Genomic DNA, 22,254 nt, shown 5'->3' on the forward strand with positions numbered 1-22,254 from the left:
AGCACATGTAAGACAAGATTGCAACAAAAGGTCTCTGATCTTAAATCCCCCAAATCCAAATGGTGAGCCAGACTTTTCGTCCAGTCTCTCATCAACATCATGAGAACCAAGAGACGAGATCAAGACACTCAACTCAGGCTTATGGAAAATCTGTTCCACATCCAAGTGGCAAGGGCTAATCAGCAGTGCTTTCTTAAAACAACAGTATTTGGGATATTTCGTAACTAATTGCTTACTAAAAGTGCATTTTCCAGACTCCTTCCAGAGTTGCCATTGTAAAGCACTATCTTCTTTCCCTAGGCACATCACAGTGCCTTTTCAGCCAAAAATTATCTTTGGTCATGATAAGTGATAATAACTCAGAAGGGAGGCAGACTACAGAAATTCTAATGATTTTGAATACAAAATTACTTCAACAGTTTTTTAAGAGAGGTATAACCCAAAGTAAGGGGGGAGGGGGTTTCTTCCAAACATGTAGAAAATGTCATGCATTTTAAAATGAAGTATTGCATGCTATTTGCTGTAAACTCTGTCCAGGCTCAGTAAGCTATCTGGACAGCATTCTTTACTAGATATATTTGTTTTTCTTTGTCTTTAATTTGCAGTGACATAAAATCTTGCACAACTGACTTGAGTACATCTTTGAATGCTAAAAATACTAATTATTATGTAATTAGTCAACAGGATGTGTGTAATTGTGCAATACCAGCATTCCTGGGTGTGGTTAAGTACATAGGTAGAATGTCAACAGTCATCTAGATGTAGTATTATAAAATTACACAACAACATACACCCTGGGTGGATACTCTAATTATATTTTACATTTAAACAATAGCTACATTGGCAAAATGGAACTTATTATTTTTAAAAATATCTTCCCACAGGCATGGAATATAGTAGGTGATGGTAATAATATTGCCCAAATAGAGTATCTTCCATCTCCCAAGGGACTCAGTCTTCTTCATAAACATACAAATAGGAGACAGAAACCAGGCATAAAGAGCCCTTCATTCACTCATAGCATAAAACCACCCCAAAACACGTGACAATTGCTGAGTCATGCACTGCAATAATTGAAGGCAGAGAACCACCAGGAAGGACTTTCTATCTCATGAAGAATCTCATGAGATTAACCAGAAATGTGACTAGAACTGTTATATTTTTATGACTTACCAGACATCAGGACAATCCTTAAACCATGGTAGAAACATATCCACACAGTGAGTCAGATTCTTCTTTGAACTTACTCAGGAAGATCTAGGTTACAGCCATCAAATGTCTTGAGCATTTGAGTTAATTCTGATCTCTGCTAAGATTTACTGTGAATGTGGTGTGAAAATCTGCTGCACTCCCAGCCAAAACCTCCCTGCCTGGTCATCCCTCCTTCTTCCTGTGGTACAGCTGCAGTGACTGACAGGTATGCATGTCACTGGGGCCAGCACTACAGAGATGGTACCTTATGCAGCACAAACAGAAAACATGGTACACCAGTATTTACTCTCTTTTGATATGGTTTCAAGGTGAGAAATCCAGAAGAACGGAAAGGTGAAAATTCCAACACCAAAAAAAACCAAACCAAAGAACCCTATGCTGTGACTCATCATTAATGTAAAATGTCAGAGCCTAAAGCTCTGCTTTTTTCATGTGCCTGGGTGCAGAAGGGTGAGGTGCCCTCTGAGGATGATTTTATCTTTTACTTTTGAGTCTGAAGATCTTGAATGTGGTTTGGCAAGTTCATAAAAATACTGTGATGAAGTTGAGTTGCCATCTGGAAATGATACGTACAGAGATGTAAGAAAGCTTGAGAAGTAAACTGCAGATGCTGGAAGAAGACTCAGCAGTGCACATGAATGAGGTTAAAAATTGCAGACAATTAGCTACAAGATGACTCCTACTAAATAAATCATCAAAGACTTGACTACTGCTTCCAGGTTTCTACTGCAATATTAGCTCATTGGAACAGTCAAAAAGATATTAATTTGGCCAAAGTTTTAGAAATGTGCTATTCTTGTTTGAATTAACAAATCAACAAACAAGGCCAATCTCTACTGTCTTGCCAAGGCTATAAAGCTTCTAGGGAAGCTATTATATTTAATGCTCAGGATCAAGGGCCCCATGATATGCAAAATAAGCCTCTTTGTGTTAAATGAAAGCTGCACAGGAAAGAAAACATGAGCTTGTAATGGAATTTCACATCTCGTTTCAGCATTCAATAAAGTGCTTTGGATGTCAAATTTAATAGAGAAGCACAATTTTTTTCTTCTGTATGCCTCCACAGACCAGGCCTTACTCTGTTCTCATTTAGTTTAATCCAAAACTCAAAGTAAAAAGAAAATATTCCAATTGCTTCCAGTAGGCATCCAGTCAATCTTGTGCCATGGTTTTACTTAAATGTAAATTCGGTGCTAAGTTCCTCCCAAGAAAAAGAGAGGTAAGTGATAGGAGTCTGCAGACGTAACTTTCCACCCTCCTGTTATTTGCTGCTGATAGAACCTATCCTTTGGCTTGGCAAAAACTTCTTAATTTGTCTGGTCTATCTGCAAGGTTGACTGGTGTAAAAAAATGCTCACCTCGACCTTCTTTATTGCTACATTGAGGCAGCTCACTACAGTTGTACTCTTTTCTACTGCTTGAGATTTTCTTGTGTCCCTGGTGTGTTGTGATAAGCCTCTGAATGGCACTGCTGTGAAGGTTTTGTTCTTCCCAAAGACTCTCCTGAGGTTCAGTGAAGGCAAGTAGGGTTTGCTTGGGTTTAAAGGTAAATTGTGTATGTCACTATAATAAAGGGAAATATGCAAAGTGTTGGCTGAATTTAATAGGAATTTAGAATGTTTGACTTTTCACAAGGCCAGTTGGTATTATGTGGACTTCTGACATTGCTCATAGCAGGAGGACCTTACCCCATGGTGAATGCCAGGTCAAGGCCGTGTTATCACATACGTGCAATTTAAACCATCTTTAGAATTCAGTCTTAAGTCTTACTACCACTTAGTAGTATAAAATAAGAAACATGATCTGAAAAACACTAGAGAGAAATACTGAAGTTTTGCACATCAAAAAGGCTAATTAGAAACTCTTTTCTTTTATAACAAATAAGCCAAGCATATTGACATTAATTATAGGAAATACTCAAAGTTTTGAATAATCTATTGAAGAGCACAGATGTATACCATATCCTATGTAAATTAGTGTATGCAACTGTTCTTCAGGTAACACATTTAATTATAAAAATAAGCTGTGTGTTCAGGCTTCTTTTTAAGGGGTAGAACATCATAAATTAGGTTTCTCTCTCTTCCTTGCTCTTACTCAACACAGTGAGATAGTTATTTCTGTAGTTATATCTGTTCCTCACAGCCTAACATGCATTCCAGGGGCTTGGAGCAGATTCTTCTTGTACCTGAAGTAGTAGTAGTTCTGTTTGCTTTAGTACTAGTAATTCTGTAGTTGTTCTGTCAGCTTTACTGGAATTGGATTGCTGTAACTAGCAGCAGAATTTGTTTTCTGGTGGTAAAATTCCTTTGGTTTCAAAAAAGCTAATGGAATTCATAACTGCTTTTGTATTTTTCAATCTGTATCCCAGAGCTGACTGGTGGCATTGGTTTCTTAAAAAATACTAAGGCTACGATTCACTACATTGCCATTTACTTTTGCCAGTAGAGACTCTTAACAATCCTGGGAAGAAAATTTCACATATCCCTTCTTTTACCCTGTCCACTGCAAAGAAATCCTCTTAACTTTTGATAGCTTTACTTCATGAAGGAAAAGTTCTTCCCTGTCAGAGCCATGACAGGTGGGCTCAGCAGTCTGAATCACTCCACCCCAAATGCTCCTTCCATCTTACTCACTGCCTCTATACAGATGAAAGATGCTGTGCTTCCAGGTCGAATTTCATTAATGAATCTCCCAAATACTTGTCTAAGTGTACTCCTTAAATTAGATGAGATGTCTACCTGCACTGTGACCATTGTGGATTATCACCCAGCTGGGACTGGTAAGCTTCCTGAAGCCTGCTCCACAATCTCCACACCATCCTGCAAATGCCAGGGCTTAGCACTTTTGCTCTTAGAAATACCCATCTGCAAGGGCATATGTTGGTAGTGAATTGGTTGCTCTCTCCCATCAGTAGTAGAGAATATTGATGTTGCCATTGCTGGTTCAATGTCTTTAACTCTCCCAATTTTCCTAACAATTTTCTTAACATTTCACAGGTGTGTCCAGAGCAACTGTGTCAGCAAAAGTTCTAAAAAGCTCATGGTAAAGTGTCTGCTTTCACCTCTCAGATTCAAGCTGATTAAAAGGGTTTGAGGAAAAGTGCCGTGGGCAATGAAGAACAATGAAGATCATTTAGATGAGCTGCAGGTAGGAAAAAATAATTGTACTCTAAAACAATAATCTCTGTATAGCCTCAAGAATTGTCAACAACTGGCCTCCAGTCTAGCTTGAAGATTTTGGCAATCTCACCACATGGTGCCCAAGCCTGAACAAAATTGCCTAGGCCACAGGTACATAACACTGGCCAAACTTCAGTATCTGGCCTGTTCTTACACTTCTGCTTCTGAACATCCATTACTGGTAATTATCAGACATAAAATATTGGAAGAGTTGGATTTTTTTCAGCCTTGTGTTCTTGATCTTAGGTTTTTATGTTTACCTCGTTTTTAGTGAGTCTGAAAAGGAGAAAACGTCTGTCCTAATTGCACTGTGATAAGGAAAACCAGCAATTTTTACTGAGCTCGGTCACCCAAGGGCATCTTTTTACAATGAGACACACACCTCTGACACGTGGATCCATGTTGACTGACATGCTAGATGCAGCACTTGTAAAAGAAATCGGCTTGGAGTTGCATATCTTTTAGTGGCAACTAAATGCAGAAAAGAGTTACAAGAGTGGGAGCAACAGGAGATTGTCAGCAGAGTGAAAGTTTTATATAGAATTTCATCTATTTGAGAGGCAGATGGTTCTGTTAGTAACTATTCCTTACATATAGATCAGACTTCTAAAGACCTTCCTACGTCTGCTTTGGATAAAAGTATATAAAAAATCGGAACCCATGAGCTTTCGCCTTCAGTGTGCAGTCAGTAGATTAGAAGGAAAAGGAGCTGTTACACCTGTGAAATTAAATTTGACTCAAAGATAGTTTAGGATGATAATGAAGGTGAAAGTTCAAAATATAGTGTGATAGCTGTACAAAGTGTACAAAGACCTGCTGTCTAACTTTTTTGTTCTTGCTTGAAATCTAAAATTTGGTTTCAAATAAAAATCACTCCCTACCAGTTCATATAATATAAGTATGTTATTGAATTCTGACTGAGGCAGTGCTGCTCAGAAATGGGGGCCCAGGTCTGGCCTTATGACATGGGGTCAGGAGCATTTTGCAGGATGTGACAGTTTCCGGACCACAGGCAATTCTGACTTTAGGGAAAGGTGAAGGAGGTGGGCACCTGCCCTAGAGAGAGATTACAGGCAGCAAAAAAGCCAAGTTACAAATGAAAACTTTCTATTCCTTTCTAGCACTACTGGTCTTCTGATAAAATTTTCAGAATTTGAGATGAGTGGCAAATTTTTCAGTGAATCCAAGGGAACCAGAATAGGTATGGTCAGCTTAGCAAGAGAAACCAAGGCACCAAGTAAGATGACAGCCTTCTGGGAGAAGAGATGGAGGGGTGAGGGTAGGGAAGAAGGCAGGCTGGCTCATGGAGGTGATCTGACTGGCAGCAGGATGTGCAGGGGAGGGAGAGACTGCTGCCTGTCAGGATACATCGGGAAGCCTAAAACTGGTGCTGAGGGATGAGCTGCTGGAATCATCTGTCTGAAAAGAGAAGAGCAGAGAAGGAGGGCAGTAAAACTTTGGGTTTGGCATTGTGGGTGGCAGAGGGAAGAACAGGGCTCCTTCTGCACCCACCCTGCTTCTAGGTAGGGTGACCTGGCCAGAGCTCCAGGAATGAGGGGGGTTTGTTGTCTCTGAATTCACAACATTATTGAAAAAAAAAAAAAAAAAAGGGAGAGAAGCCTAAATCTCTTACTGCTTGACTGGACAAACAAGAGCTTAGCAACAAAGTCTTTCTACCTTTCCCCAAAAGCAGCTAATCTTCAGCCAAAGGCTTTTCCTGAGGCTTTTCTGGAGTCCACCTCTGCCCCATGGGTGACACCCCTGTCTCTGCTTGAGCCTGGCAGGGCAGCGAGAGTGCCAAGCACCTCTGAGCCATGAGGGGGATATTGAGGAAGGAGGGAGCTTTGTGCCAGTTAATTAGCAGCACTTTGGTGGTTTCAGCCCACAGTAACCTTCACAAGACCTGCAGTGAAGGAGAGATATTTGGGGATATATGGTTGAGGCTGGAAGTCAATTTATTTGAGCTCTTTTTTCTTTGAGCATCGAGTTCATTGTTCTTCCAGCTCCCTTTAGAGACCATGTCATCAGCTGTCCAGACTGGGCAGCCCAGAGTCAAAAGGAAAGGAGCCTTTTGCCCATCATTGTCACATAAATCAGAGCCCAAATCTGTAAAATGTGAGAAAATGAGAGATTCGATTATCCATATGGATCACTCTGGATTTATTCCAGATTGCTTCATTAATAGCAATCAAAGACATCACTTTAATGGATTTTTTATCCTCAAAATTATGATCATGGGGAATTTGTTCTGGCTATTGGTTTTGAAAAGGCTTTTGATTCTCTTCAATAGCCTTAACTTATTTCAGATTTAGGTAACAGTAGGATTTGGTCTTAAATATGTTAGATAGGTCAATCTCCTTTATTCAAATCCACTGTTACGTTAAAACTAATGACCACAGTTTGAAGATGATTTATATACTGAGGCTTAGACATGAGAGTCTTTTTTCTCTGTTACAGAGGAGCCTTTGTTTTGGGAGAAGTCACTGTTTTTAAGGGAAAAGTCAGTGATGTTTTCCATTTTGCCCTTAGTTGGAGGATATGTTATTTTTTTAATGAAGATTTTCTTTAATGAAGATTATGCTGGAAGTCACTGAATGATGTTCATGTTTCTTCTTTGTTAATTGGGGTAAAACTCTTAAAGCCATTAGGTGATTTAAATGTAGCTCTATTTCAGCAATATCCTTTATTGGATCCCCCATTATCCTTTAAACATCTTGGTGTGCAAGGGGATAAAATTAGAATGAATTTGTTTGCTTTAAATTGCCAGCCTCTGCTTGATAAAACTATTAGCTATTTAGCTAATTGGGCTGCTCTTCCATTATCATTAATTGGCAGAATTGATACAATTAAAATGGGGAGTTTATCCAAAGTGTATGTGTTTTTTCCTAGGTATTCCTATCAAGTTTCCTATCATGTTCAGGGAGTCTTACATTCTGCAATTAGTTTTGTTTTCAAGGTTAGAGGTAAATTCAAGATTGATTTTGAAACGCTGAAGCTTTTTACGGAGTCAGCTGGACTGACTCCTGCTAATTTTGTTGTTAGTTTTGTCTGCCTCGGTGCGACGTGTTTTGTGATTTAGGCAATTTGTGATTCAGCCCAGCGTTATGGGGCTGTGTGGAGTGTGGGACAGTGCAACCACGGACAGAGCACACCTGCTTTGCAGAGGGTCAGGGCGAGGCTTGTCCCAGGCTGTGCCCAGCAAGGTGCTAAACACCCACTATTCCCTGGCCCACCAAGTATTTTAACACAGCCAGAACTTTTAAGCACACAGGCCCAGTGACGCCAATTAGCTTACTCATACTAGTAAAGTTAAACAAAGGCTGCACTTGGTTGGGGCCACAGTAATCACCACCTTGTCAGTTTGAGGCTCCCACCGAATCCTTTGCAAAATAGCATCACTTTCAGTTTCCACCTTGGCTCTCAGCTGCTGCTGCCCTCCCTGTGAGCAGGGCAGGACACTGTTTGGAGGAGACGCTCTGCCAATCCCCTTGTCGTGTGTCCAAAGCATCAAGAAACTGCACCCTCTGCTCCTGCCATCCCTGGTGGGCATGCCATCCCTTTTAGGCTGCTAGTACAAATCGTGCCTCTCCCTTCTAACGCTATGATTCATGTCAGCCATTAGCCTCAAATAAATGAATGGGCTGAAAGGAAATTAAAATCAAATCACGCTTCTGTCAAAGGGAGGTCTTGTTGACAAGCAGGGCCTCTATTGCCAGAATTAGTCATCTGGGTCTGTCTTTTGCACCAGAGACTAAGAAAACCAGAGGATGATTAATTGGGCAGGACCAGGAGGATGTTGCCCCTCCCCTGCAGCTGGCCAGTGGGGGCAGTTTCTAAATCACACCATGAGGGCAGTGGTTACATCACTGAGCACCACCACTACTGCTGCTTCACTTTCACCACAATTTTATGTGATGCTGGGGTACCACATTTGTTCTTCACCACCCAAACATGCCCTTTTACTGTGATTTTCTTTACCTTATCTTGCAAGCCATGTAGAGATGGGTCTATTGCCTTTTAAAGCTGCTTAAAATAATTTGTATCTAGAATATAAAATAGTTATATGCAAAATATTTTTAAAAATATTTTGTCTGTAAAATAAATGCAACTATAATCATATATGATTTTAACTTAAAAAAAATCAGACTCTATTCTGTAGACTCAATCCAGTACGTGTGTAATATGTTTGAACACTGGAGCAAACTTGATGCAATGCTGCCCTTCTTAATTCATTTGAGTCATTGTCATTTTAGACTATACCAAAGTCATTTCATGAAACACATCATGCTTCATGGGTTAATCCTGATTTAGCTGTGATGCTTTGCTTTTGGGTATTATCTAAATTGTTTTGCCCATCTCTTCTTCATTCATTTTGTCTGTCATGAATATCATTCTACATGCATTTCACTCATACATTTATTTGTATTTAAATTATGCATCTTTTTAAGGAGATAGAACCATCAAGTGATACAATACCTGATGGCACAAAGAATGAGGCATTGTTTACTTCTGCATAAAAAGCCATGAAGATGGAGCACACAGTTTATAGGATACTAATGAATTATTTGGATGGTTGATCTTAAGTCAGACTCAATCCAGCTAAGCTTGGTAGCCAATGCATTTGAAATGTAATGGATAATAGTCCAAGAGCCAAATACATTGCAAGTCAGGCTTGCATGGGTTGGCCCTTATTGACAATCTTATTGAGGCACCTTTGCTCTGAGTGGCTGGGGAAGCACCTCATCACAGGCTCACGGGCTGCCTTCTTGCCACTGCAGGGACAGAGGCTGGCCTTGGACACTCCTTCGGGGGAGACAGAGAGCACCTGAGGCTCTGGGGTCACAACCTAGCATGTTTCATGAGCACTGAATGAATTAATAGAATGAAAGTCACCTTGGGCTGAGGAGCCTGTTGCAGCTCCTTCGGGAAGAATGAGTACTCCCACAGTGCAGTTAGAAACCCCACACTCCCACAGACTCCCCATGACTCAGGGAAAAGGAGGAGGGAGCAGAAAGAGAACCCTTAGGGTAAGGACTACCTCACAGCACTAAATGCACTGATCTTGTGTTGTTTGTATTTCTGAATTAATTGCAGTAAATAAGGAGCACCATAGTGGGTAAAACTCAAGTGAAGGAGATGAGAATCAAGCCCAGGCAGAGCAGAGGAGCTGCAATGCAGGAGCCAGTCCTCCCTGTGCAACCTTTAAGGTATATTAGGGCTAAAACCTCCTTCCTGCTAGCGTTGCTGTTTATTTGCTCCCATATCAGCTCTGAATTTGGCTTATTGTCACCAGTAAAGAGTCCAGAATCGGGGACATCCTGGGTTGAAACATTACTGTGGCATACAATGCCTCCTCCTCATTTGAAAGTAGAGATATAACTCTGTATGTCATTAACTAAGACAATAATAAATTAATACAATAGCCAAGTAATAGTGCTGTAATGCTTTCATGTATGAATTGGAATGTGAATACTGAGCTTTTCATTTCATGGTTGAAAAATACATGAGTTGACCCAAATATTAATTTCTGTATTTCAATCATTTACGTATTATGGGTCAATAATAATTTCTTGCACAAATGACTTTTCAAATGAGAAGCAGTATATTGTAATGGTCTATCATATTTACAAACATCTCATTGTTATCCTAACTTAGCACTTAGTATTTAAAATATACTGGACAAGATATTGTTTGCCAAATACAATACAAAACTGGGTCATGTAAAATTCAGATACTATTTTCTTTTATCCATAATTTATAATATTCATAAACCATGCAGTGGCAGGCCTCTGCCCCTGGCAGGCCCACACCCCCACTTTGGAATGGGCATCGTTTTCCAGCAACAGTTTAGGAGACCTGATACTTCTTTCTGCTCTTTTCTGACCTTAAAAATCTCACCCCTTTGAACAGCAATCCCTCTGAAGATCCAGCCCTGTCAGAAGAACTAATGGTGGGAGGTTTGAGTTTATTACATCCCAAGATTTCTTTACAGCATGCAATGACATCCAACAAAATGCCTAGGATGTCTTTTTTCAATGACTTTGCAAAGCTAAAATAGTATCAATAATCTTGGGTTTTGCTTACTGGTATTGAACTTAGTCCATCATTTTGGGCTGTTCATTGTTTCATCATATTCTATGCCTTTATTAGCCAACATATCCCAGCAGAAACCTTTTGTCTTAGAGTAAATGTGTTCAAGTGTTCAAGTACTGAATTAATCAGGGACTAGTGCAACATATATATGCTGCCCAGCAAGATGAATTTACACATCTGCCTTTTCCCCTAATTATAATTCCAGAGGTTGAATGTCAACAGCATATGGGTATATCCTCAAAGAGGCATGCAAACACACACATACAGGCACACACACTGTACATTAATCTCTCTTGGCTTATCTGTTGCTGTCTTTAATTTGTATACTTCAAAATTGAGTGGTGAGGTCATTTATTAGACTGTTTCTGTGAATTTTATGTAGTGATAAGAAAGCAGTAACATGCAATTTGTTTTTATAGGACTCACTTTTGTAAGTATGATCTAATGTTTTCTTCCTTTAACTGAACAGTGAGGAAGAGGTGATTTCAGAGCTAACTAAGAGTTAACTGGCTACGTTTCAACGGCCACCATTGTCTTAAATCTACATAGAGAGTGGAGAGATACAGAGAAGTGTAAGTACAGCAGGACGCTGGGAAAAAAATGTTTGTAAGTAGAAATTTCTCCTCTGAGCAAATTTTTCCAGTTTGTCTTGATTTTTTCTTTCCCTATTTTTTAAACACAATGTGTGATGGAGACGATTGTTATTATCCAAAGGACCTGACTTGCTGGCTCACTGCATCTCTGTTTATGAAATGCCATAACAAAAGTGAGCTCACGCTTGTGTGCTTCCAATGCGTGATGTTCCTGTGTGCCAGATGGGCACTTTCATGACTGTATGAGCGTGGATTATTTCATTTCCTACATCTGGGACTCCAAATGGCTGCACAGAATGCCACAGGAGAGAGGAACAGATCTTCAGCTGGGGAAACCTACCTTCACAGGGGAACCAGCTACATCAGAGGGGATGAGGCAGAAAAGCCCCGAGTGATATCTGAAAGTTCACATAAATCAGGGCCATAAGGGAAACCTTTAGAACCGGGAACAAGACAAAAATAAACAATAACTAATGTTGGATGTCAGCTGTGCAGAGGGGGGAGGGAAAATAAACCATAAGCAGTTTCTTGTCTGGCCACAGAAGATGTGTTTGGAATGCTGTTTTGTATTTCAGCTCAGAAACTCTGCTGTGACCTTCAGATATTGCTGGGTATTACAAGTTCTACAGATAGCCAGAGAGAAATATTCCAAGGAGAGATGGCATATACTGTGCCACGCTAGTTAATGTTGTGTGCGTACTGCTCACAGCCCGTTCCCGAGCTGTGACCAGGCAGCCTTGGTAAAACAGTGTGGAATCCTACAGTAATAGTCAGGAATGCTAGTTAGTCATAATGCTGTTGCAGGATTTGGGGTAATTAGTTGTTTGTTTGTAGCATAAGAGTGCTTTTTTTTTTTTTTTTTTAAGCTCAAAATGAGAGCAGATCTTCAGTATAGTGAGGATCTGGCTCACTACACTTTTGCAGAGTATGTTGCATTTCAGAGCCAGCAAACAGGAGGAGATGGGGAGAAGAATTAGTTGTAGCAGAAAAATATATAGTTAAGTCAGTGACTTTCTTAAGATGAAAGAGAGCAAACCCCCAAAAGAGAACAAATGAAAAAAGTAATGAACAAAAAGAAAGTAAGAGCTTGTGACACAAAGTAAGAAAAATAAACAGCAGTTGATTTAACTATTTTGCATAAGATATTTACAAACCACAGCATATTACTGTTTGCTTTATGCATTTTCACATCCTGCTCAGTTTAAAGCAGTAATTTTCTGCAAGGACAACAGAGGGAAAAAAAACGCTTTACACTGCTTATATTAATTACATTTTTTCATTACCCGTCATGTTTTCTACAGGCTTGTGTATTATTACTGTAAAATGTAATGAAACAGAAAAAGAAAAAAAGAATGGACTTCTGGGAAATTTTCCAATTCTTGAAATGCAATGTTAATTGAGTGCTATTTTTAGGTCATCACAGATAGAACTAAACCCATTGCCATCAGAGCACAGAATGGGGACAGCCCAGGTGCAGCACAAACTGGGTGAGGGAATCAGTTTCTACTAATGGAGAAAAAGAGAGAAACTAACTTGCCAGAGGGGTGGGTTCAGGGCAGTTTCTATTTCTTGATGTAAAGTTCTCAAAGCAGAAATGAAAGGGAAGGGTGCAGAGCTGGCAGGGATCCAGGACCCACCATGCCCAACCATGGTCACTCCTGAAGGAGATCCACTGACTCCTGAATCAGGAGGGCAGAGTAAATGAGAGGCTCTGTCTGGTTTTGTGGCTGACTTTCAGCTCTGGGAGGGAGGGCACTCTGAAAGCTGACATGAAATAAAGTCTCCCAAAATGTATCAGAAATCCTTTTAATTTATAGATCTCTTAAAAGGCTGCCAAAAAATCAATTATTTTAATTTGTATGTAGTGCAGGCATGGACTGATTCAAGTTCTTTTGAAGTATTTTTAAACAGTCATTGCACAAAGGCATCCTCTTTCCCATATGCAAAAAGAAATTAATTGAAAATCAGAATTTCTCACAATCATTTTGATTGGAAGAATAGTGTGATTCGCATGGGATTCTGCAAGCAAATCTGAGTCCCCTCACTCAGTCTGTTAACTGGGTACCTTTACAGTCAGTCCCAAGAATCAGTGTAACTCTACTGCTCCCTTCATTATCTGCCTCCTCTCCCAAAGAGTGTAGGGAAACTGAAATAACTCCTGTTATTTCCCCGTAACAGGGGAAATAGTTACTGGCACTTGGGAGTGGTTGGAGGTTCCCTTTGAAACAGAAGTGGAAAATCGTCTGTGCGCACTTACGAAGGCCAAAATCACAGACTCACAGAATCTGCTGGGTTGAAAGATCACCAAGTCCAACTCCTGACTCTGCACAGGACATCCCCAAGAGTCACACCATGTGCCCAAGAGTGTTGTCCAAACACTTCTTGAGCTCTGTCAGGCTCGTGCTGTGACCACTGCCCTGGGGAGCTGTTCCAGTACCCGGCCACCCAGTCAACCTCTGGGTGAAGAGACTTCCCCTCTCATGAAACAACTTGAGACCATTCCCTCGGGTCCTGTCACTGATCACCACAGCACAGAGATCGGTGCCTGCCACTCTTCTTCCCCTTACGAGGAAGTTGTGACTGCAGTGAGGTCTGTCCACAGTCTCCTCTTGCCCAGGCTGACCTCAGCTGCTCTTTATATGACTTTCCCTCCAGACACTTCACCATCTTCATAGCTCTCCTTTGCATGATCTCTAAAAGTTTAATATCCTTTTATATTGTGGTGCCCAGAACTGTACACATCAGTCAAAGTGTGGCCACACCAGTGACCTCTGTGAAAGAGGAGAGAGCATCCCACTTGCAGGAAGCCAATCTCCACAAAGCTGTTCATTCTCTGTATAGCACTGCACGGCTATAAAAGCAAGAGCCTCACCCAAACATTTCAGCAGCCGTTCTAAATGGCAGTGTAGCATGTTTTGGAGCAACTGAGATTAACCCAGCTTTCTACCTGCTTTGGCCCCATCTCAAAAAACAGTCATGATCAGATGGTAGAATTACCAAGCCAGTTCTCTTTGTTTTACTGTTAGTGGAGATTTACTAACCAGCCTCTAGGTATGAGACAACCCCCAACCCGTTCTGATGCAGGTCATCAGAGACATTTATGGCAGGATCCTAAACAAAGACACTTAAGCACCCAAATTCCCAAGATGATCTGGGATCTTTTACCTTGGTACAAACAGCTTGAATTCTGGCCTTTTCTTTATTCATTAGAAGTTTATTTTTGTTTTTCTATGGGTCTGTGAGTCACTTGAAGGTCCAGGCTCATCCTTTTTCCAATCTCAGCTCAAGAATCCTGACTGTGCCCAAGTGTCACAAGAAATACAAGGCATCAGTAGTGCTCCCTTGAGTGTGGTTCTCCTTGACCTATGCAATAGCATGTGCATCAGGTACCTGTCAAGAGCATGTCTTCACCTCTTGCCTATCTTCATTCTCTACCCTTCCCTTAAGTCACATAACTTGTGACTTCATAAAAATACCCCCTCCTTGTATTTCAGATGTGTCTTCCCACCTATTCTGCAGCAGATATGGCAATGGTATATAAGTGTTATGGATTTGCCTGGCAAGGCTTAGGTGGATAAAAAAAAAAGCAAAGCAAAACACAAACTGAAGAGTTGGTTTGCTCTCCAAACATTTCTAGTGCTAATGTAAAAGTGATAAGTCATAAATATAAGCCAACATGATTTTCTCTTATCTGACACATTGAATTAAGGCTGTTGTGCTCAAACACTTACAGCAAAATTGACAAACACTTCCTTTTAGGAATGCTGCAGCAAAGGTATTAAAAAGGCACACACTGCCCTGCACTCACACACGAGGTATGTGAACCGTTCTTGTTGCAAATCAAGAAAGAAATCCTGCTCCTTCTGACTCTGCTTTTCCTACCTCGAGTGGTGGTGCCAGCATTTGGACTTCATTTAGTCAAGCCAAGTGGCTGTTGCAACCTCACCATGGGCCTTAGCTCATTATTGGCTTGTCAGCACTAATACTTCATCAAGACCAATCTCAAACCTGGCAGCTATCCCTACATTTGTATCTCACCATGACAGACCCCTTTTTGCGTTTAGATTAGTTATTCCTCTTTGCTAGGAAATTGGTCTGGATCCACAGCCCTCTGATTGGGAGTCACAATATTTTTCCATAAAGGACCCGGTTTTGTTCTTTCAGAATGATTTGTTTTTCCTTAGCACCCGAAGTTGTTCTGATAGGCTGCAGTCCAAAAACAGCAGGGCTCCTTTGCAGGCCAGAGCAGGTAAACTTTTTTTTGTAGCGGGATGACAGGAGCAAGTGTTGGAGAGTATAGAGGGAGCAAAGGGAGCCATGAAACCACAAAGTCTCCTGAAGCATGGTCAGCCTGACCCAAGCCAGCTGGATCCCACTACACCACCCCTAGGGAATGGCTCCTATGTGATCCAGCCCCTTCACTGCTCCAGCTGTTGAGGAAAGGGCAATAAACTTGTTAATTCCAAGTAAACTCATTGAATAAATCAGGAAGTCAGTATTCCAATGGCAATTCAGACTTGAGATAATGTCTTAAGAGACAAGCAGTCACTGGTTTCCATGGGAATTTTGCCATATCTTTCACCAGGACAGGGATTTAATCTATGGGAGTTTTCATTTTTTCAACTTGATTAGCTGGCACCTGTCCTCTACTGAAAGACAGTCACAGTGCACCTGAAGAATTGTGGTAATAAGCTGGTCAAGGAGACTTTGCAGGATGGACCTGAGGAGGCTGCAGTCATTTGACTGCATCAATAGGTGAGATTTCATCAGAGAGAAGGGGTTCAAATATCACTGAAAATTTCACTTCAATGTGTTCATTTTCTGTTTCAGCTGTGTTGGGAATGGCCTGTAGATTCAAACTGTTACTCAGAGCAGAAGAAATGAGGAGCGATTAATTCTTACTGAAAAAATGCTATTCCAGGCCATAGCCCTAACATAAATGAATTTGGCATGTTCAGAGTGGACCATCACTCCCATGATGAAATCAATGGATATAAATTCAGCTTTGGTCAGATGAGGCCTCATGCTTGCAGACCATGCATCAAATGTTTATTATTGTTGCTATTATTGGTGCTTTCAAAGAGTTCAGTTGTCTTGATCCAAGGAAACAGTAGGCAGCAGTACTTAAATATGTTTCAGGCTCTGGAATTTTCAAAAACCTTTGTGCTCTCAACTCCCAGTGACAACATGGAGCTTAGAAGCTTTAAAAATCTGAAGCAGGTACTAATCTGTATTCAGAGGAGCTCATATATCTGTGGAAATCTGCCTCTAATTTTTTCAGCAGCCCTGTCGTTCTGGGTCACATTAGGGACCATGAACACTTCACCTGGCACTACTCTGCAAACTCTGCTCCTTTGCACAGCTGTGGGTAAAACAGAAAGATGTATTATGGCTCTCAACTAAGAGGAAGATGCCATAAGCAATGATGTGTTAGCCAGGATGTTAGAAGATGCCATTGTATACATCAGATGCCAAACTCAGCTGGGGTGATTGCAGCTACTGATTTAAAGGGTTTTGCTGCTTATGAAGCTTCCCACCCTTCTTCTTAGCCTCTGTGTCATCCCTGCTGAGGATCTTCACTGCTGCAGGTGAAGAAGCCCATCTAGACAGCATGGCCTGCATGCACAGGCTCGAAGGCTTTGCCTGCTACAGTATCGGCACCCAACTCACATCACAGCCAGGACGACTCAGATGCTAAACTGGCTGTCCATGCTCACACATGAGCCTTTGAAAAGAAAATGTACGTGGACCAGCTCCTGAATACTTTTGTAGATATGCCAGCATATGACCTGTGTGGTGCCCTTGCAGTCCTACTTAGATTAAATTTATAAGCAGGCAGTGTTCTCACCCAAGAGGATGGACATTTGTCATTTATCTAAGAGGGTGTTCCCAGCCAAACAATGAAATGCTTCTAAAGCATTCCAAAACAAATCCCAGAATGACCTGTGCTGCACCCACACAGAGCTGCTCTGACCCTGCACTCCTGCCAGTCTGGGAAGTAAGGTGGGCTTCAGAGCAATCAGCTCTGGGCATCAGGGATTTTGTAATAACATAAAAAAGTGGCTAACTCTCCACTCCCTTTTCCAGATTGTATGGTCTGAAATGCTGCTGAAGCCAGCGGAGTTGCACTGCTATAAAATTCAGATACAACAGAGCAGGTAAATATCTCAATATATATAATATTGATAAAGTTCATAATGTCAATGCCAAGAGAGTCCAGAGCAGGACTGGCCTCTTGTATTTGCCTCAGTAGATTGCACTTTAGCACTATTATTTTCATCAGGTTTTTGTTAATTTGTCATTTTCCTGGATATCATCAGAATAAAGCTCATCTCCCAACTCCTCAAACCCAAGCATATCCCTCTAAGTTTTGGGGTTGGGATAAAGTGTACCATGCTTAAATTATATTCTTTGAAATGGGGCACTTTGCACAAAAGGTCTACCAAGTTCCCATCAGAAGAGTTAGTTAAAGACTGGGGGACTGGAAACACTGGCTGCAGCTAATTTCTTCTGTTCTATTTGTTAACCCACTTTGTCCAAACGCTATAAACATTTGGTGCATTTAGTTCTAAATATGTCAAATTCTCCTTTAGGGAAAAATTTCAAAAACCGAAAATCAATCATCTCTTAAGATCAAATTCATTGCCTGAGCTCAAAATTACTCTTCTCTACACAAATAAACCACACACACATACTTATGTGCTTTGTCTGCACTGCAGGAATTGTCCTGGGATAGCACTGTGCTGTCTGTGGAGCCCTGCTAAAAAGCCTGGCTTTCTGATAATGAGAGAGAGCTGCAAATATTAACACATCGTTGTGGGCAGTGGGAAGCAAGAATGACTATCCCAGAATATAACAAATCTAAAAATAAATTGCCTTCATTTTCACCTATTGCACACTGATGGTGGTAAAACAACTTTAATTAGTGTAACAGGACAATAGCAATGGAATTGGCTTGGTCACACAATTTTTGCAGGATGACACTGATGGTATTACTATCCAGCTTCAAAGATTTGGAAAGATGTGGCTGCTAACACTGGAGAATAGAAACCTGTTTTTCATCAACTAGGCTGGCCTGACAAATTAAGTCTGTGGAGTCATTAGATTAAGATAAGAGCTTATCTCCTAGACTGACATTTATTCAGAGGTTTTTATGCTGCTCAGCAAGTAATTAGTGCAGTTGAATTTTTAACACTGCTTTCTCCAGTCATTTGACAAATTTGAAATATATACAGTTTCAATTAAAAAAAACCAACTAAAATCCAAGAATACAATATTATTAGCTTGGAAAGGTTTTAAGAAGGGTTGAGATGATGCTAAAAATCTTCAAGGAGGTCAGAAGTGCTTCTGCTGTTGACTCATTTCCATACACAGATTAAGAGGCTCCATAAACTAAATTTTTAGGCACTAGGCAGCAGATATCTGTAGCAAATCTGTAACTTCTTTCACGCCCATCCATTTTGTAATTCTGCTGCTTTAGAGGGGCAGGAATATGGTGCAGGCTGTGGGACTGCTCATTAACCCTTGTCTGCCTCCTTCAGCACTCAGATTAGGATTCAGGTGGGGGCAGTTTCAAAAGGAATGTACTCTCATATGGCTGATTTAATGGGATAAGGTTTATTTTTCCTGCCCTTATTTTCTTGTAATAACAGATGGATTGTTCCACAGTAAACCAATGCATTACTTTTGGACACATGTTTTTAAATTGCTTTAGACTAATAAGTATCACTTTTTTTAAACAGTTCATTTTGAGTAACTTAAGATCAGAATTGGATTAGTAATTAGTGATGAAATGGATGACTATTTGTTTATGAGCTTTGACAGGTTTGTTACAGCTACATCCTGTTGCAGCATTTGTTTTGTCCAAAGTGCAGCCATCTCAGCATCTATGGTTGTTACCTTTAGAAAAACACAGACTAGAGGAGTTCATGGTAGTAAATTGTGGTTCATCCAACTGCTTTATTCTGTGATTACTGGCTTTCACAAAAACAACAACAAAAAAGACAGCTGGTTTACATTTTACACCGTACTGCCAAGACCCTGAACTCTGTGGACTCAGGGCCAGGGCCAGCAGCTGCAGAGGGTGACACATTGTCACTCACACACACTCCTGAGTTTGAAGCACCAGTGGTAGAGCAGGACACAGGCTCTCAGGCTGACTGGCAGGAGGATCTGCATGCTGGTTTTGCATGCCCCTTTCTGTGGGTTTTCATGGCACTTACATAACCCCAAAGCATGAGAAGAGTTTTAGCATCTCGTAAGTACAACAGGTACTTACGAGTACTTATGGGTACTTATGACTTTCCATGGCTGGAATGCCATGAATGGGAAGTAAGGCATGAAGCAGGCAGTTATTTCAGATCTTTGTACAGCCAGAAATGAAACTCTGCTGCTCTCTACTTTCTGAGCCAGACTCTTGACCTAGACCTGCCCTGACTCCTGTTTCAATGCAGATGCTTTCAGCTCTCTGTGTCTGCTAAGGCCCTTGATAATTCCCATTGGAGATGTGAAACCCTATATATTTTGCATATATTTAATATATGTGTAAAATTCAAGGTGTGTGGCAATCTCTGCCTTTGGACATCCCACCATTCCTGGTCTGGAGGTGAGATCTCAGCTTGTGGTCAGGAGTGCCTAGAGGTAGAGATGGAGACAATATTTTTGCTCATAAAATTGCTTGTAAATGGAAAGAAATTTGCATCAAGCTGAACCACTTCCATCAATCCCCCAAAAGCTTGAAGTACTGTTTTGCTCTCTAAATTTTATCTGTTAATGCTGCCTTTGTTGTCAACGAGGTCAAAAATCCTGCATAATTCCCCATATATATCTCACTTCCCAGCAGAGAGAAATGAAACCCCTTCCTGGACATTGGTTGAGCATGAGGGAAAGACCCAATTTCTGATGCCTCTAGGGAGGAGCATGGCCTCAACAGAGGAAGAAGGAGGTGTTTAAATTCAAGCTTCCCAGGATTTGTGGTAGCAGCATCCCTATTTTCCTATATTGTTTTACTTTCTTGTGTTGTGCACTGCTATGTTGTCATTGCTGCAGAAGCTGGATAGTGTCAGCTCTACCCTGGCAAGTTTCATCTGCTGAGCCACTAGATTAAAGGGGAAAAGTTGCCATCATCCAGACACACCAACAGAACCAAAGAAAGTCTTCACCTCTGTGACAAACCCCCAGCTATGTGAAACTATTAACATCTCCTTTTGATGGGCTGGAGATTACAGCATAGAGGTGTCTTGATGTTGTCTGTCACAGCTGTCTATCAACAGTGCTGGCTCATGGGGCAGTACTCTGGCCGCACAGCCTTTTCAACCCTGCTGCCACCATCCTCGTTTAGCTCCATGAGACATAGCACTGACTTGCCCTCTTGCCTTCAGCCAACAATTTAAAGAAAATTGCTGCTTGATGGTGCACGCAAATAAATTAATAGTCTTTGTTCTGGTCAAAATGTCTTGAGTCTGAGACCTTCAGTGGCCCCACACAAAGCCAAGGATTGACAGAAGCACTAGCAAAAGAGAAGTCCAAACAGGTCCAGGAAAGGGGCATTGCAGACTAATAAAACCTGTTACTACACGGAGAACTTTGCTCAACTTCTGATGCCAGAAAAGTCAGCCTAGACTGGCAGGTAAATCTCCCTGAAAATAGCAGAAATCAAGGTTTGACCAAGGTTAGATGGTTAGACCAACCATATTTATCCCAGGTTACTTAGTAAATATGGAAATACTGTAAAAAGAGAATTGGAGATTTTACAGAAGGAAGGTGTCATTGAATGGCAATAACAGTACAACAGTGCTTTAGTCTGCCCTCCATTTTTCAGTGTCCTGCTCTGAGGGTGATGGTTGCTCTTCAGCATTTGGCCAAGGTCAGACAGGTGAGAGAGAATTTTTTCTGAAGTTTCTAGTGTTCCTAATAAATTTTTAAAATTATAGTAAAGGGCAATAACTTTTTTTAACTAGCAAATACATTTTTAGTGTCAGCAGAAAATTGTGCCTGTGAATTTGGATGTTGCTTTGATTTTTTTATGATTGCCTTTGGCTTCTAAGTTTGGTGCAAGGGGTAGCCATGTCCCAGAAAAAAATATGCTTGCCCTTTTTAAATGATTTCCATAGGCTGAAATTTATCCATGGTAAATGTTTCAGAGTACAGTAAATTATGTAGGAGGTTCCACACAAACATCCTTTACTCTCAGAAATTAAGGTGAGCACTCAGTAGCACATGGTATAGCCATCCAATTGTTTGTGTTTTCCCCAGGAATTCAACACTTTTCACAAATAACTACACTTTGCAGTTCCATAACACAAGTGCTGTGATCCCACAGGACAACCGCAAAGGTAGGGTAAACACCTCTCGTTCTATTTTATAGGTACTTGGCACTTATGAAATGCAAGCTCAAGGCAGGTGGTGAGGAACATCTACTCTTACAGAAGTCTTTCTGGAAAGCCAAAGGAAATTATTTGCTCAAATATTAGTGGTAAGTCAAGTGGTCAGTGGCCAGTGCAGCCGCTGGGTTGGTGGGTTTCCTTGCTCCATGTTAAAGTCCCTCTGCAATAGCCCAGCCTCTCTCTGGTTTGTTTTTCTGGTTTATGTTATTCATTAAACCCTTTGCTGTGACATGCCATTGCCAGTGTGCCAAATCCTGCACATATCATATCCTCTGTTCTTCTGTTGCAGATTTGTGAGATAATCTATTATAGATTAATCATTTCAGTCTTATGGTGCAATGTCAAAAATAAATTGGGGTTATGAAGCTGGAGGGAAGCCACTTGGGGGTCGTGTGCTCTCACTGACGCTCCTTATTTGACTTTGAAAACAGCGTCATTACAAAATTTTTTAAGCTGACTGTTACCCCATGAAATCCAAATCACAAGGTAAAAAATGCTGTGGAGTAAGTTTTCATCTTCACAAATATCAGCTCAGTATTGAACTGTAAACGATTTTCAAGCCATTGCCTTCCCTCTCCTCACAACATGAAACATATCTGGGCCGATCCATTACATCTCTTTAGAATATAAGATGGCAGAAAAATAAACAGAATAAAAAAAATCCAACCTCTTTTAAGGACTGAATATCTGCTGGAGATGGAGGTATCCAACACAGAAAAATAATACAGGCCAGGAACACAGCCAAATATACTGTAAGAAAATATATTAATTTGCATAATTTTAAATATTCTC

At 40.8% G+C, this 22,254-nt stretch overlaps 1 long non-coding RNA gene across 4 annotated transcripts in view; it reads left to right on the forward strand.

Annotated features, from left to right (window-relative positions):
- Positions 1-22,254, forward strand: part of LOC137479433 (uncharacterized) — a 513,525-nt gene that overhangs the window by 462,012 nt on the left and 29,259 nt on the right. For all 4 annotated transcript variants that reach the window (XR_011002245.1, XR_011002244.1, XR_011002246.1 and 1 more), the window contains 6 exons: positions 885-2,731; positions 5,513-5,628; positions 10,954-11,094; positions 19,920-20,021; positions 20,898-21,551; positions 21,752-21,948. This is a non-coding gene — a long non-coding RNA (uncharacterized lncRNA). The remainder of the gene's footprint in view (positions 1-884; positions 2,732-5,512; positions 5,629-10,953; positions 11,095-19,919; positions 20,022-20,897; positions 21,552-21,751; positions 21,949-22,254) is intronic.

The sequence above is a fragment of the Anomalospiza imberbis genome, chromosome 9, assembly GCF_031753505.1.
Source record: "Anomalospiza imberbis isolate Cuckoo-Finch-1a 21T00152 chromosome 9, ASM3175350v1, whole genome shotgun sequence".
NCBI lineage: Eukaryota > Metazoa > Chordata > Aves > Passeriformes > Viduidae > Anomalospiza > Anomalospiza imberbis.